Here is a 14,184-nt window from a genome sequence, read left to right on the forward strand (position 1 = left end):
GTTGCCACAACTTTGACAATTTTTCTAGTTTACCTAAATCATTTGCCATTTAGGTAAACTAGAAAAGTTGTTAGAGTTGTGGCAGCTGACATTTAATTGTGTCATTGTGTGTATACTGTGTCTGAGTGGGTGTGGGTGTCAATGAGTGTATACTATGTGAAATATATATATATACTTGATTACCACTTTAAAAAAATTCTGTTTATATTAAGGGATTCTATAGTGTTAGGAATACACTACAGTGCCCTCCGATCTCCCCCTGCCTCTTTGCCCTCCCTAGCAGCACATAAAGGTTATTTACCTCTTTATTTACTCACCAGACGATCTGCTTCCTCAAACGTCATCCGACGGAGGGACCTAATGCACATGGATATTAGGCCTTCCCCATAGGAAAACATTGAACCAATGCTTTCCTATGGGGATTTTACTGGCGCTGGATGTCCTCATGCAGAGCGTTAGGACGTCCAGTGTCAGACGGCCTAAAGTCCGGCAAACTCCTGGAAGCACCTCTAGTGGCTGTCTTTTAATACTGAGTTGGGCGGATAGCTCTTTAACACGTGAGTGTGCCTTTATTAAAATCTATACCATATATCTGCCGGATTTACACCATAAACACTGTGTTTCTCTTTGAAATTGGATTTACATCTCCAATCAAGATAATTTTTTGACTTCCTGTGATTTTTGTATTCTTTATATTTTGAGGGTTAATTTGTCTTTTAAGTGTTGCTACCTCTCTGCTTAATAGTGCTGTGTAACTTATTTTAATTCTAATATAATAATCTACGTTGCTACTTTACATTATAACTATCATCATTAATACGGCCAATCAGAAGGAAATAACAGGGTGATACATATACATATAATGAGCGTCCAATGAAAAATCAGAAAAATTCAGCATCATCTGTTGCTAACAAATAGCATATCATTGGGTTTAGTATGAAAACACAACAACAAACCGTACTTCCCTAATACTTCCAAACGCAGATACTGTGCTGGTGGAGATTACTGCTCCCACTGGGAGGCTATTCCAGGTATCTACTACCCTTTCTATATCACTGTTACTGCTCCCACTGGGAGGCTATTCCAGGTATCTACTACCCTTTCTATATCACTGTTACTGCTCCCAATGGAAGGCTATTCCATGTATCTACTACCCTTTCTATATCGCTGTTAATGCTCCCAATGGAAGGCTATTCCATGTATCTACTACCCTTTCTATATCGCTGTTAATGCTCCCACTGGAAGGATATTCCAGCCATCTACTACCCTTTCTATATCACTGTTACTGCTTCCACTGGAAGGCTATTCCAGGTGTCTACTACCCTTTCTATATCTCTGTTACTGCTCCCACTGGAAGGCTATTCCAGGTATCTACTACCCTTTCTATATCACTGTTACTGGTCCCACTGGAAGGCTATTCCAGGTGTCTACTACCCTTTCTATATCTCTGTTACTGCTCCCACTGGAAGGCTATTCCAGGTATCTACTACCCTTTCTATAACACTGTTACCGCTCCCACTGGAAGGCTATTCCAGGTATCTACTACCCTTTCTATATCACTGTTACTGCTCCCACTGGAAGGCTATTCAAGGTATCTACTACCCTTTCTATATCACTGTTACTGCTCCCACTGGAAGGCTATTCCAGGTATCTACTACCCTTTCTATATCACTGTTACTGCTCCCACTGGAAGGCTATTCCTGGTATCTACTACCCTTTCTATATCACTGTTACCGCTCCCACTGGAAGGCTATTCCAGGTATCTACTACCCTTTCTATATCACTGTTTCTGCCCCCACTGGAAGGCTATTCCAGGTATCTACTACCCTTTCTATATCACTGTTACTGCTCCCACTGGAAGGCTATTCCAGGTATCTACTACCCTTTCTATATCACTGTTACTGCTCCCACTGGAAGGCTATTCCAGGTATCTACTACGCTTCCTATATCACTGTTACTGCTCCCACTGGAAGGCTATTCCTGGTATCTACTACCCTTTCTATATCACTGTAACTGCTTCCACTGGAAGGCTATTCCAGGTATCTACTACCCTTTCTATATCACTGTTACTGCTCCCACTGGGAGGCTATTCCAGGTATATACTACCCTTTCTATATCACTGTTACTGCTCCCACTGGGAGGCTATTCCAGGTATCTACTACCCTTTCTATATCACTGTTACTGCTCCCACTGGAAACCTATTCCAGGTATCTACTACCCTTTCTATATCACTGTTACTGCTCCCACTGAAAGGCTATTCCAGGTATCTACTACCCTTTCTATATCACTGTTACTGCTCCCACTGAAAGGCTATTCCAGGTATCTACTACCCTTTCTATATCCCTGTTAGCCATTGCCACTTTCTGTTGGGTAGTGTAATAGTTGCTATTTGTGTGATGGGGGATCAGATAGTCTCTGTTAGGGCGGTTAAAGAGGGAGGTGCTGTGTTACTGTGTTCTAATCGGTGACACAGAAATGAAAGTGAAAGTGAAGTAACGCTCTTTATGCTGACTTTAACTGCATGGCCGAGGCTCACGTACTGGAAAAGCCTCTCTAGGAATACAGGTTTCTGTAAGTCCCTGACGCGGAGTGGTGTTGTGGAAGTGGTGATGGTGGGTGGGGGGCAGAGAGGGTCAAGACAGGGCCCAGGATTTCTAACATTAAAGTCCCCTCCACCGTCTGCCTTACGGTGACTGACATAGCCCTAACACCTAAACTTACAGCTAATGCTGGACTGCAACTCCCATCACTTTATTTCTGACACGGAGACTCATACTTTGATCTCCTTACCGTCCCAAAACAGCAAAGTTAGCTTCACTAAAATGCAAGGAAACAAACGAGTTTAGAGCTGCTGTCCCAGGACATTAATCACGTTTTGTTAGAATTAAATGTTTGTCTTATTTACCTATTGTACAGCACTGTGGAATATGTTGGTGCTATATATAAATAATGTAATTATAATCACTTGCTGTTTTAGGTATAGAAGTGTATAATGTGTCCCAACTATCAGCACTTCCTTTCTTTGCTGCTCCCATACGTATAGCGCACTTTACTAATAGCGAATAAGCCGTCAGGCTGTGACGGTACGCAGGCCGGCTGAGGGTCAAGGAGTTGTTGTCAGCTCTGTTTGGCAGCTGTCTGCTGGTACAAACCCAATCTGACTTCCTATTAGTCCTGTCTGAATTTCTTATACAGGCTGTGTGTATTTAATGCATCTAGCTATCAGCATGGTTACCATAGTACCAGGGGGTCTGTCCGTATCATGTAATATAGGGACCTGGGGGTCTGTCGGTATAATGTAATGTGGGGGTCTGTCGGTATAATGTAATGTGGGGGTCTGGGGGTCTGTCGGTATAATGTAATGTGGGGGTCTGCCAGTATCATGTAATGTGGGGACCTGGGGGTCTGCCAGTATCATGTAATGTTGGGGTCTGGGGGTCTGTCGGTATAATGTAATGTGGGGGTCTGCCAGTATCATGTAATGTGGGGACCTGGGGGTCTGCCAGTATCATGTAATGTTGGGGTCTGGGGGTCTGTCGGTATAATGTAATGTGGGGGTCTGGGGGTCTGTCGGTATAATGTAATGTGGGGGTCTGCCAGTATCATGTAATGTGGGGACCTGGGGGTCTGCCAGTATCATGTAATGTTGGGGTCTGGGGGTCTGTCGGTATAATGTAATGTTGGGGTCTGGGGGTCGGTTGGTATAATGTAATGTGGGGGTCTGCCAGTATCATGTAATGTGGGGGTCTGTCGGTATAATGTAATATAGGGATCTGGGGGCCTGTCGGTATAATGTAATGTTGGGGTCTGGGGGTCGGTTGGTATCATGTAATGTGGGAGTCTGGGGGTCTGTCTGTATAATGTAATGTGGGGGTCTGTCTGTATCATGTAATGTGGGGGTCTGTCGGTATAATGTAATATAGGGATCTGGGGGTCTGTCGGTATAATGTAATGTGGGGGTCTGTCGGTATAATGTAATGGGGGGGTCTGTTGGTATAATGTAATGTTGGGGTCTGGGGGTCGGTCGGTATAATGTAATGTTGGTGTCTGCCAGTATCATGTAATGTGGGGGTCTGTCGGTATAATGTAATGTGGGAATCTGGGGGTCTGTTGGTATAATGTAATGTGGGAATCTGGGGGTCTGTCGGTATAATGTAATATAGGGATCTGGGGGTCTGTTGGTATAATGTAATGTGGGAATCTGGGGGTCTGTCGGTATAATGTAATATAGGGATCTGGGGGTCTGTCGGTATAATGTAATGTGGGGGTCTGTTGGTATAATGAATAGAAAAAAGATATATATTGATTCCCTTAGTCCCTGATCAGCAACTGTTGAGTCAGAGACTATGGAAAAGAGGTCAGGATGGTGGTACCAGTTCCACCTAAGTATGGGCTTGAACCCGAATGTTTAACCCCTTAAGGACACATGACATGTGTGACACGTCATGATTCCCTTTTATTCCAGAAGTTTGGTCCTTAAGGGGTTAAGTTAAAGATACAAAAATATAATAATTGGATAGCTCCCCTTAAGAGAAGGGGGTGCTCCCAATAAATCTGGTAATGATAGTAGAAAAAACGCCAACTGATATCACAGTTATGTCAAAAGACTGTCAAAAGTTGGAAAAAGGTAATTCCTACAGGGAAAGCATATAATGATATTATAGGCACTGTGTAACCATGTATCCAAGCATAAACAGTGATACACTGCAACTGTATTAACTGAACTGTAGAGAGGATACAATGTTTCAGTGTCTCTAAAATGCTTATAACCCTGAAATCCTATGTGGATCTGTCTTAGTGTCCAGATCTCTATTGAGGTATACTGGAAGCTACTACAGTGAGGTATATCACATAAAAATGATCCACAGAGGAGACAAAAAATAATATAGTACCTTAGTATCTTATTATGGATAGATAGGTAGGGCAATAGAGGAAACCGTATAGCATAGTCGTGAAAACGAAATAGCTGTTATTGAATAGCTTGTAGATAGCTTGCTAGTGTATTCAGAGCAGTAGGTGTAATAGAATATAAACGGTGGTTGGGGTAATGCATAGGGAAAAACCCCTGAGAATCCCCACGATTCTAATCTCCTATGATCTCCTCTTAACACCTTCGTGGGTGTTCTATGATAAATAAGCTAACTAGCCACTGTTCCCTTAAAATACTGCCACTACCCTAGTATTGCTCCATAGAAGATAAACATTTAAGTTAACGAAAAAAGCAAAAGTGAAGGTGTCAGGAGCATTCCCTCGTGCATAGTGAAGTGCTCGAGTGAATAGAGGGAATCCCAGAGAAAACCCGACGCGCGTTTCGGAGTACGAGGCTCCTTCGTCAGGGGCTGAAAATTCCCGCCCAAAACCCCCCGGTATTTAAATGTGAATTGGCCAATCCAGGATGTTGAAGTAATTTTCGTCATTGATGACGTATCGCTATGCGACCACGTGAGATTGCAATGGGTGGGATGTGACACTGTCAATCATTCTGACGATATGGGTGTCACACATACGCATGTAATGTAATACGCATTCTCGCACACACACCCACAAGTTATCATTTTGATAATCATCCTAATCATTTGATACAGGTGTGTCAATTACCTTAACCCACCCCTTTTCCATATATAGCCCAAACCGGATGTAAATCACCACCAATAAGATGGCGATACTTCTGGTTTCTGACATAATTCAATCCTTTCCTGCCATCTCCAAGATTGCAGTGCTTATTAATGATGCAATGATAGTTATTTTCCATTCACCATGGCGGTACACACACTCCTGTGATTTCCTCCTACAATGGGAAACTCCATCTGGCACATTGATGTGTGCGCCCTTCGTGACATCGAACTACCAAAATGGCGGCATTCTCACATTCTATGATGCAATTCCGCCAATAGAACACATTTAAACATCACTTTATAACAGATTGGAAAGACAGGGTCACAGAGAGGAATTCTGTCTGTGCTGGTAATATTGACAATATATTAATAGTGCCCTGACAAGCCATAGGGGGCACTGCACATAGACATCATTTTATTAACGCAGAATCTTCCGTACAGGATTAAAGAGATGGAAAGAATAGGAGCTAGAAATAGAAAAGTAAATAATTAAGTAAGATAAGTTAAATGCTTCTCCATATAGCATTTAGTTCCCTGGGGTTCCCTGGGGTTATTCGTAGCAGCTCTTCCCCTTGATGCATGGTAGAGGTTTAAAGTAGGACCAGGGCTGGTCTTCCCCATCTTCTTTTGTGTATCTCTTTCTCCCCTTCCCCTCTATGTGGATCTTCCCCCTGGTGCTTTGTCCATTTCTCACCCTACCTTGTGCTTCCTTCCCTTGCTCCTTTTTATTATTATTATAGTGTCAATATATCACTATCATCATCATTATTATTATATAGTCAATCTATTATTATAATTATTATAGAGTTAATTTATTATTATTATTATTATTATTATTGTGTCAATATATTATTATTATAAAGTCAATCTATTATTATTATTGTGTCAATATATTATTAAATTTTCAATCTATTATTAAATTGTCAATCTATTTTTCTTATTATTATTATTATTATTATTATTGTTAATTTATTATTATATTGTCTATTATTATTATTGTGTCAATAAATTATATATATTCAATTTATTATTATTATTATTATTATTATATTGTCAATTATTATTATAGTGTCAATATATTATTATAATATAGTTAATTATTATAGTGTCAATTATTATTATTATTATTATTATTATTATTAGTATACAGTCAATCTATTATTATTATTATTATTATATTGTCAATGTTATTTTTATTATTATTATAAAGTCAATTTATTATTATAGTGTCAATTATTATTATCATCATTGACATTTTTTTACTTCTTTTAGATCAGCAGCATAGAAATCTGTGTTTTAAAGGTGGGCTTGAGTCTTTTTCCAATCTAGATTACTAACTATGTCAGTAGGTTGCATCTCCAATCCCTTAGCCACACGCCTCGGTAAAATGAAGGCCTACCTACCCCCTTCAACCTAATAATAGTGAAGGGTTAAAAAAAATCCAGAACTTGTAAAAATCTATATACTTACCATATATACCTACCATGTATACTTACCATGTATACTTACCATGTATACCTACCATATATACCTACCATGTATACTTACCATGTATACCTACCAGGTATACTTATCATATATACTTACCATGTATACCTACCACATATACCTACCATGTATACTTACCATGGATACTTACCATATATACCTACCGTGTATACCTACCGTGTATACTTCCCATGTATACTTACCATGTATACTTACCATATATACCTACCATGTATACTTACCATGTATACCTACCAGGTATACTTATCATATATACTTACCATGTATACTTACCATATATACCTACCATGTATACTTACCATGGATACTTACCATATATACCTACCGTGTATACCTACCGTGTATACTTACCGTGTATACATACCGTGTATACTTACCGTGTATACATACCGTGTATACTTACCGTGTATACTTACCGTGTATACCTACCGTGTATACCTACCGTGTATACCTACCGTGTATACTTACCGTGTATACCTACCGTGTATACCTACCGTGTATACTTACCGTGTATACTTACCGTGTATACCTACCGTGTATACTTACCGTGTATACCTACCGTGTATACCTACCGTGTATACCTACCGTGTATACTTACCGTGTATACTTACCGTGTATACCTACCGTGTATACGTACCGTGTATACCTACCGTGTATACTTACCGTGTATACCTACCGTGTATACTTACAGTGTATACCTACCGTGTATACCTACCGTGTATACCTACCGTGTATACTTACCGTGTATACCTACCGTGTATACCTACCGTGTATACTTACCGTGTATACCTACCGTGTATACCTACCGTGTATACTTACCGTGTATACCTACCGTGTATACTTACAGTGTATACCTACCGTGTATACCTACCGTGTATACCTACCGTGTATACCTACCGTGTATACCTACCGTGTATACTTACCGTGTATACCTACCGTGTATACCTACCGTGTATACCTACCGTGTATACCTACCGTGTATACTTACCGTGTATACTTACCGTGTATACCTACCGTGTATACTTACCGTGTATACCTACCGTGTATACCTACCGTGTATACCTACCGTGTATACTTACCGTGTATACTTACCGTGTATACCTACCGTGTATACCTACCGTGTATACCTACCGTGTATACTTACCGTGTATACCTACCGTGTATACTTACAGTGTATACCTACCGTGTATACCTACCGTGTATACCTACCGTGTATACCTACCGTGTATACTTACCGTGTATACATACCGTGTATACTTACCGTGTATACCTACCGTGTATACCTACCGTGTATACTTACCGTGTATACCTACCGTGTATACCTACCGTGTATACTTACCGTGTATACCTACCGTGTATACTTACAGTGTATACCTACCGTGTATACCTACCGTGTATACCTACCGTGTATACCTACCGTGTATACTTACCGTGTATACATACCGTGTATACTTACCGTGTATACCTACCGTGTATACTTACCGTGTATACCTACCGTGTATACCTACCGTGTATACTTACCGTGTATACCTACCGTGTATACATACCGTGTATACCTACCGTGTATACCTACCGTGTATACTTACCGTGTATACTTACCGTGTATACCTACCGTTTATACTTACCGTATATACTTACCGTGTATACTTACCGTGTATGCCTACAGTGTATACCTACAGTGTATACCTACCGTGTATACCTACCGTGTATACCTACAGTGTATACCTACCGTGTATACCTACCGTGTATACCTACCGTGTATACATACCGTGTATACCTACCGTGTATACTTACCGTGTATACCTACCGTTTATACTTACCGTATATACTTACCATGTATACTTACCGTGTATACTTACCGTGTATGCCTACAGTGTATACCTACAGTGTATACCTACCGTGTATACCTACCGTGTATACCTACCGTGTATACTTACCGTGTATACATACCGTGTATACTTACCGTGTATACATACCGTGTATACTTACCGTGTATACCTACAGTGTATACTTACCGTGTATACCTACAGTGTATACCTACAGTGTATACCTACCGTGTAAACCTACCGTGTATACTTACCGTGTATACTTACCGTGTATACCTACAGTGTATACCTACCGTGTATACCTACCGTGTATACCTACCGTGTATACTTACCGTGTATACCTACAGTGTATACTTACCGTGTATACCTACAGTGTATACCTACCGTGTATACTTACCGTGTATACTTTCTTCTCATTCTTCTGCCCCAAAAAGGCCAAATAGAATCCATAATTTCCAACGCTGACAGCGGGGAAGGCCCTCTATAGGCGGTCCCATGCAATGACAGCAACTGAAAAGAGTGAGAACATTTCCCATCCAATCAGAGCGCTCTGAAAGCCAAAGCTCACTTCTCTCAACACCTGGCAGTCAGAGCGTTCTGATTGGTTGGTTATTTCACAAGCCCTAGCCCCAATGGATGTGTCCTTTTCTAGTCGCTGTTTTTTAATGTTTAGTGGATATGCCGAATGGTGGGTGGGGGAATATGGAGGTGCAATATGTAAGTCTTATCGACTCCCATGCGATTGTTATTATTTATTTATTACCACTTATATGTGGTTGCTGGCCATTCAGACAGAACCTGGTGTTTATAGTCTTTAAAGAAAGCTTGCTGGTGGACCGTGTAGTTCTAATAAAAATGCCCCTCTAAGCCTTTGAGAGCCTGGACCTTTCTTTGGTGACTATGAACTATTTCTTGGGCCTTGGTGCTGCCCCCAGGCTGTTATTAATATTAATGGATTTTGGTTTTAAAACCTGGTGTTTAGTGAATAACCCTGTAAAAGTGGCTCCTAATAGACACATTTCTAGAAAAACAAGTAATTTTATGGATAAATGTAGCAGATCAAACCATGTCACCTTGGCTGGTATTCGATCTATTTCCTGTCTTTATATATTATTTATAAGGTCTCAAATAATGTTTATATATAAAAAATACAGAAAAGGTAAAGGAGTCGAGAGCAAATGCTCAAATCACCACAGATGTGAATCACTCCAAAACACACCAAATAAATATAATGCAAATAACGTGAGAGTAATGGTGAGAGCAAATAAAATACTAGATAACAATAAATGAGAGGCAATATTACCATATATAACTGTCTGTTGGGCTTGTCCTAAAACAATAGAATAAAGGACATAGTATAGCCTGTAAAACAGAACATATAAATAATAAATATAAAAATGCCCACTCACGTGGTGCTGAGCCGTTTGAAAGTGGCTCAGACTATCAGCGCCTTGTAAAATTATATTGGAGACTGTAATGCCGGAAGCAGGTTTTTCAATGCATAAATTCCGTCTTGTAAAATCATCAGACTGGAAAAGCAGGTAAATGAAAAAAACTTTTATTGCTAAAAACACAGCATAAAAAACTCGTCCCCCAATTGCACTAACGCGTTTCGACCGATAATGGTCTTTTTCAAAGTGCTACATGCTTCATCAAACTTTACATTTAAATATGCTACATTTTGGCGCCAAAGTTCATGTTCCGTTTTATCATGTAAAGAACTAGTTTTCTACGAAGTATAGACATTTTCCTTTAATGGACATGCGCAAAGCTGTCTCTATCATCTGCCCGAGACCGGAAGTAAACAAAGATGCAGGGATGCCTTTTGCCGCTGACCCGGAAATGGACCCTGACACGTAACGTGACCGGAAACAGGAAGTCAGCAAGACCCGAAAACCGGAACCGGAAATGAAACGGAACATGAACTTTGTCGCCAAAATGTAGCATATTTAAATGTAAAGTTTGATGAAGCATGTAGCACTTTGAAAAAGACCATTATCGGTCGAAACGCGTTAGTGCAATTGGGGGACGAGTTTTTTATGCTGTGTTTTTAGCAATAAAAGTTTTTTTCATTTACCTGCTTTTCCAGTCTGATGATTTTACAAGACGGAATTTATGCATTGAAAAACCTGCTTCCGGCATTACAGTCTCCAATATAATTTTACAAGGCGCTGATAGTCTGAGCCACTTTCAAACGGCTCAGCACCACGTGAGTGGGCATTTTTATATTTATTATTTATATGTTCTGTTTTACAGGCTATACTATGTCCTTTATTCTATTGTTTTAGGACAAGCCCAACAGACAGTTATATATGGTAATATTGCCTCTCATTTATTGTTATCTAGTATTTTATTTGCTCTCACCATTACTCTCACGTTATTTGCCTCAAATAATGTTTGTCTTTATTGAGATGAAAGATAATTGTTAAACAATCCTTTAAAAAGTGCAGTCAAAAATAGAATGAAAGCAATATATTGATGTGACAAAACGCCTTTTGTCACTGGATTGTTAGGTGACAAGCTGCCCTTTTCCCCTGGCTGTTGGAGGAGCTGATTGCCAGCCTCCTTCCGAATGACTATGGCCCCTGGGAGATTGGGCCCTTTAATAACATTATTTGGGCTAATGGATTTATATTGTGCTGCTGCTGGCCCTTTAAGAACTGCATTGTGGCTTATGGACTTGTATTGGACCATGATGGCCCTTTAAGAACCGTCTGGGGACATATTGAGACTTTGTTTGACAATGCCCCTTTAAGACGGTGTCCCCAGTGTCCCCAGACTGTTAATATACTGTGTTCCTGGCTTTCTCCCACTTGGTTCAGTAAATGGGGCTTACTGAACCAAGTACCACACAGGCGGACCACCCAGAAGTGGAAGTGTGCAGGTAATTTACCTCCCAGGCTGGGAGCCTGCTGTAGGTAAATTGCCGACCGCTGGGTGGCCGCCGTTCGTGCAAACCAACACGTGGCTGCGTCCATCTTTGTTTATTCGATAGAGGTCAGCGGTATGTGCAGCCAAATTCATGGAACTGAAATCGGCTACACATTTCACCGAACACCGCTGACCGTTCCCTTCTCCTACACTTTCAGCTGCAGAGACTAAGTCCCGTTCGGCAGTTTGAACTCACTGCTATACTAAGCTAAATGCATAAAAAAGACCAACCGCACAGCCCAAATCTATGGAACTGTTTTGGGCAGGGAAATGTTCTTGCGGTCGGTCATAAAGGACTAAAGTTACAGTGTATGTATAAAAAGTGTATTTTTCCTGCCTGTGATAAATTACATTAACCCATTGTATGCAGTAATTATATCACAGGCAGAGGGGAGGGATTGTATGTTGGTGCTGGGTGTGTTTTACGGTTTTCCTGTAAATGATTGGTTGTATTGTGTCCCACCCTGTGGGATGTCCCCTTGCATGGGGACTTGCATAAAAGCCAGTGTGTGGTCATTAAAAGTTGAGATCATCTTGTACCTTCATGAAGGTTCGGCTCATGTTTGGGGGATTGGAGAACTACACTCTGGGGATTGCTATAATCACTATACTCCCCAGGGTATAATTACTAAGCTCTGCTAAGAGCTTGGTCCTGTTCCTGCTCTCTGGAATTCGGTTGACCTACTGGAAGCTGGACCCTGGTCTTGGGTCCAGAGTGGGTGGAGATGGCGAGACCCCAACCAAGCTGCGGCGGTTCGTGGGAGTCTACAGTGGTTATGGTGTCTGGCGGAGTGCTTGGAGTCCTCGAGAAGCACTAGGAGCATCCATCAACGGAAGGTACCCAGTCGGGGTGCCAGCGGTTCCGTTACAATTGATAAGATAAGAGCGTGTCTATAGCATTGCATGTAGGAAGAAATGAGTGAACTATGAAATCTGGTTCCGATTGTGACAAATTTTCCAATCTCTTCCTCAATGCACCTTCTCAAATCGATTTCTTGTCATTTGTTTTTTAAAAGCCTGACTGGGTTGTGTCCTTGTCTTGTAATAAACCTCACTGTCATTTTGTCACGTGTTTGGTGGTAAACATTGATGTGTTGTCATGTGTCAGTTCGTCATACCCGGTATTTGGGTAAATAAAGCGAGTGCTGCTGGGCTGTGATAAAGTAAGCTGGTTTGAGCAGGGTCCCCATCTACCTATTGTTCCTGTAGCATTTTGTAAATGTCTCATTTATTGTTAAATCTCCCCCTTTCACGCGCTACGGAATAAGTTGGCGCTATATAAATACCAATAATAATAATAATGTGTTCTAAGCAGTTTGGTTTGAGCCAGTAACGTCTCTCGTCTGTCTGTAAACACGATAATATCAGAATGGGCTTCCACCTGTAAGAGTTGGTTTTTCAGAGAAAATGACCACTTCCTGTAACGGCAGAGGAAGTGAGAATTAAGATTAAACTAATCAAAATAGAAGAAAAGAAACTTCATTTCAGCAAAAAAATCCAAAAGGAATATTAAAATTTTGCTTTTATTACATGGTGGATAAAAAGCCAAAAATGCAGTTCTATTTATTTATTTACACGACGGGTAAATTACCCCAAATACAATAAATACTGATTTCAACTCCTCCCTCTGTCTATGCCGGTGACTGGGAGGATATTGTAACTATCGGGGGTAACTTGGTTAGATACTGGTCAGAAAGTAACAGAGGAGGGAGAAAATAAACTCTCCGACAGTCCCTCAGCAAAGACTCAGGATTATAATGAATATAATGAATAAACTGGCAGTGTGCCGATTACTATGTGGATACGAATCTCTGCAGCCATCCCCGATTACTAGGGTATATACAGGAATGGGGTAACTGCCTAGCAATACTACATTAAGCTCTGTGCCTTCGAGGGCTGCTAATAAAAGGGCATCTTACCTAAACGGTCTTAGACTTGGATAACAAAGTACTGTGCCTTCGAGGGCACCTATAAGCCTGATGCTAAATGGCACTCACCCCAAATGGATCTAACATATTCAAAGTGACGTGTCTAAATGGTGCTAAATGTAGGTAGTAAGTGCTGTGCCTTCAAGGACACCTATAATATGTATACCACTAACAGTGGTGTATCCTGGTTTTGTGCTGCCCTAGGCATGACAAAACACAGGCACCCCCTCCTCCCCCCACCCCACCTTCTACATATACACTCAGTGTCAGACACACACTTTCACTGACACACATACACTAGCTAACAGACACACACACTCACTAACAGACACACACACACACACACACACACACACACACACACACAGTAACACA

General features: G+C 40.9%; 1 protein-coding gene across 2 annotated transcripts in view; it reads left to right on the forward strand.

Moving 5' to 3' along the window:
• The first annotated feature begins 943 nt into the window (after positions 1–943).
• The window catches only part of LOC134586343 (butyrophilin-like protein 8), a 38,766-nt gene continuing 25,525 nt past the window's right edge, over positions 944–14,184 (forward strand). Inside the window, exon 1 of one of the 2 annotated variants that reach the window (XM_063441821.1) lies at positions 944–1,031. The gene's annotated coding sequence lies outside the window, so the exon portion shown is untranslated. Of the gene's footprint in view, positions 1,032–2,487; positions 2,572–14,184 lie in introns of those variants that run through there. The other variant, XM_063441813.1, reaches the window with a different exon arrangement.

The sequence above is a fragment of the Pelobates fuscus genome, chromosome 1 (assembly GCF_036172605.1).
Source record: "Pelobates fuscus isolate aPelFus1 chromosome 1, aPelFus1.pri, whole genome shotgun sequence".
Taxonomy (NCBI): domain Eukaryota; kingdom Metazoa; phylum Chordata; class Amphibia; order Anura; family Pelobatidae; genus Pelobates; species Pelobates fuscus.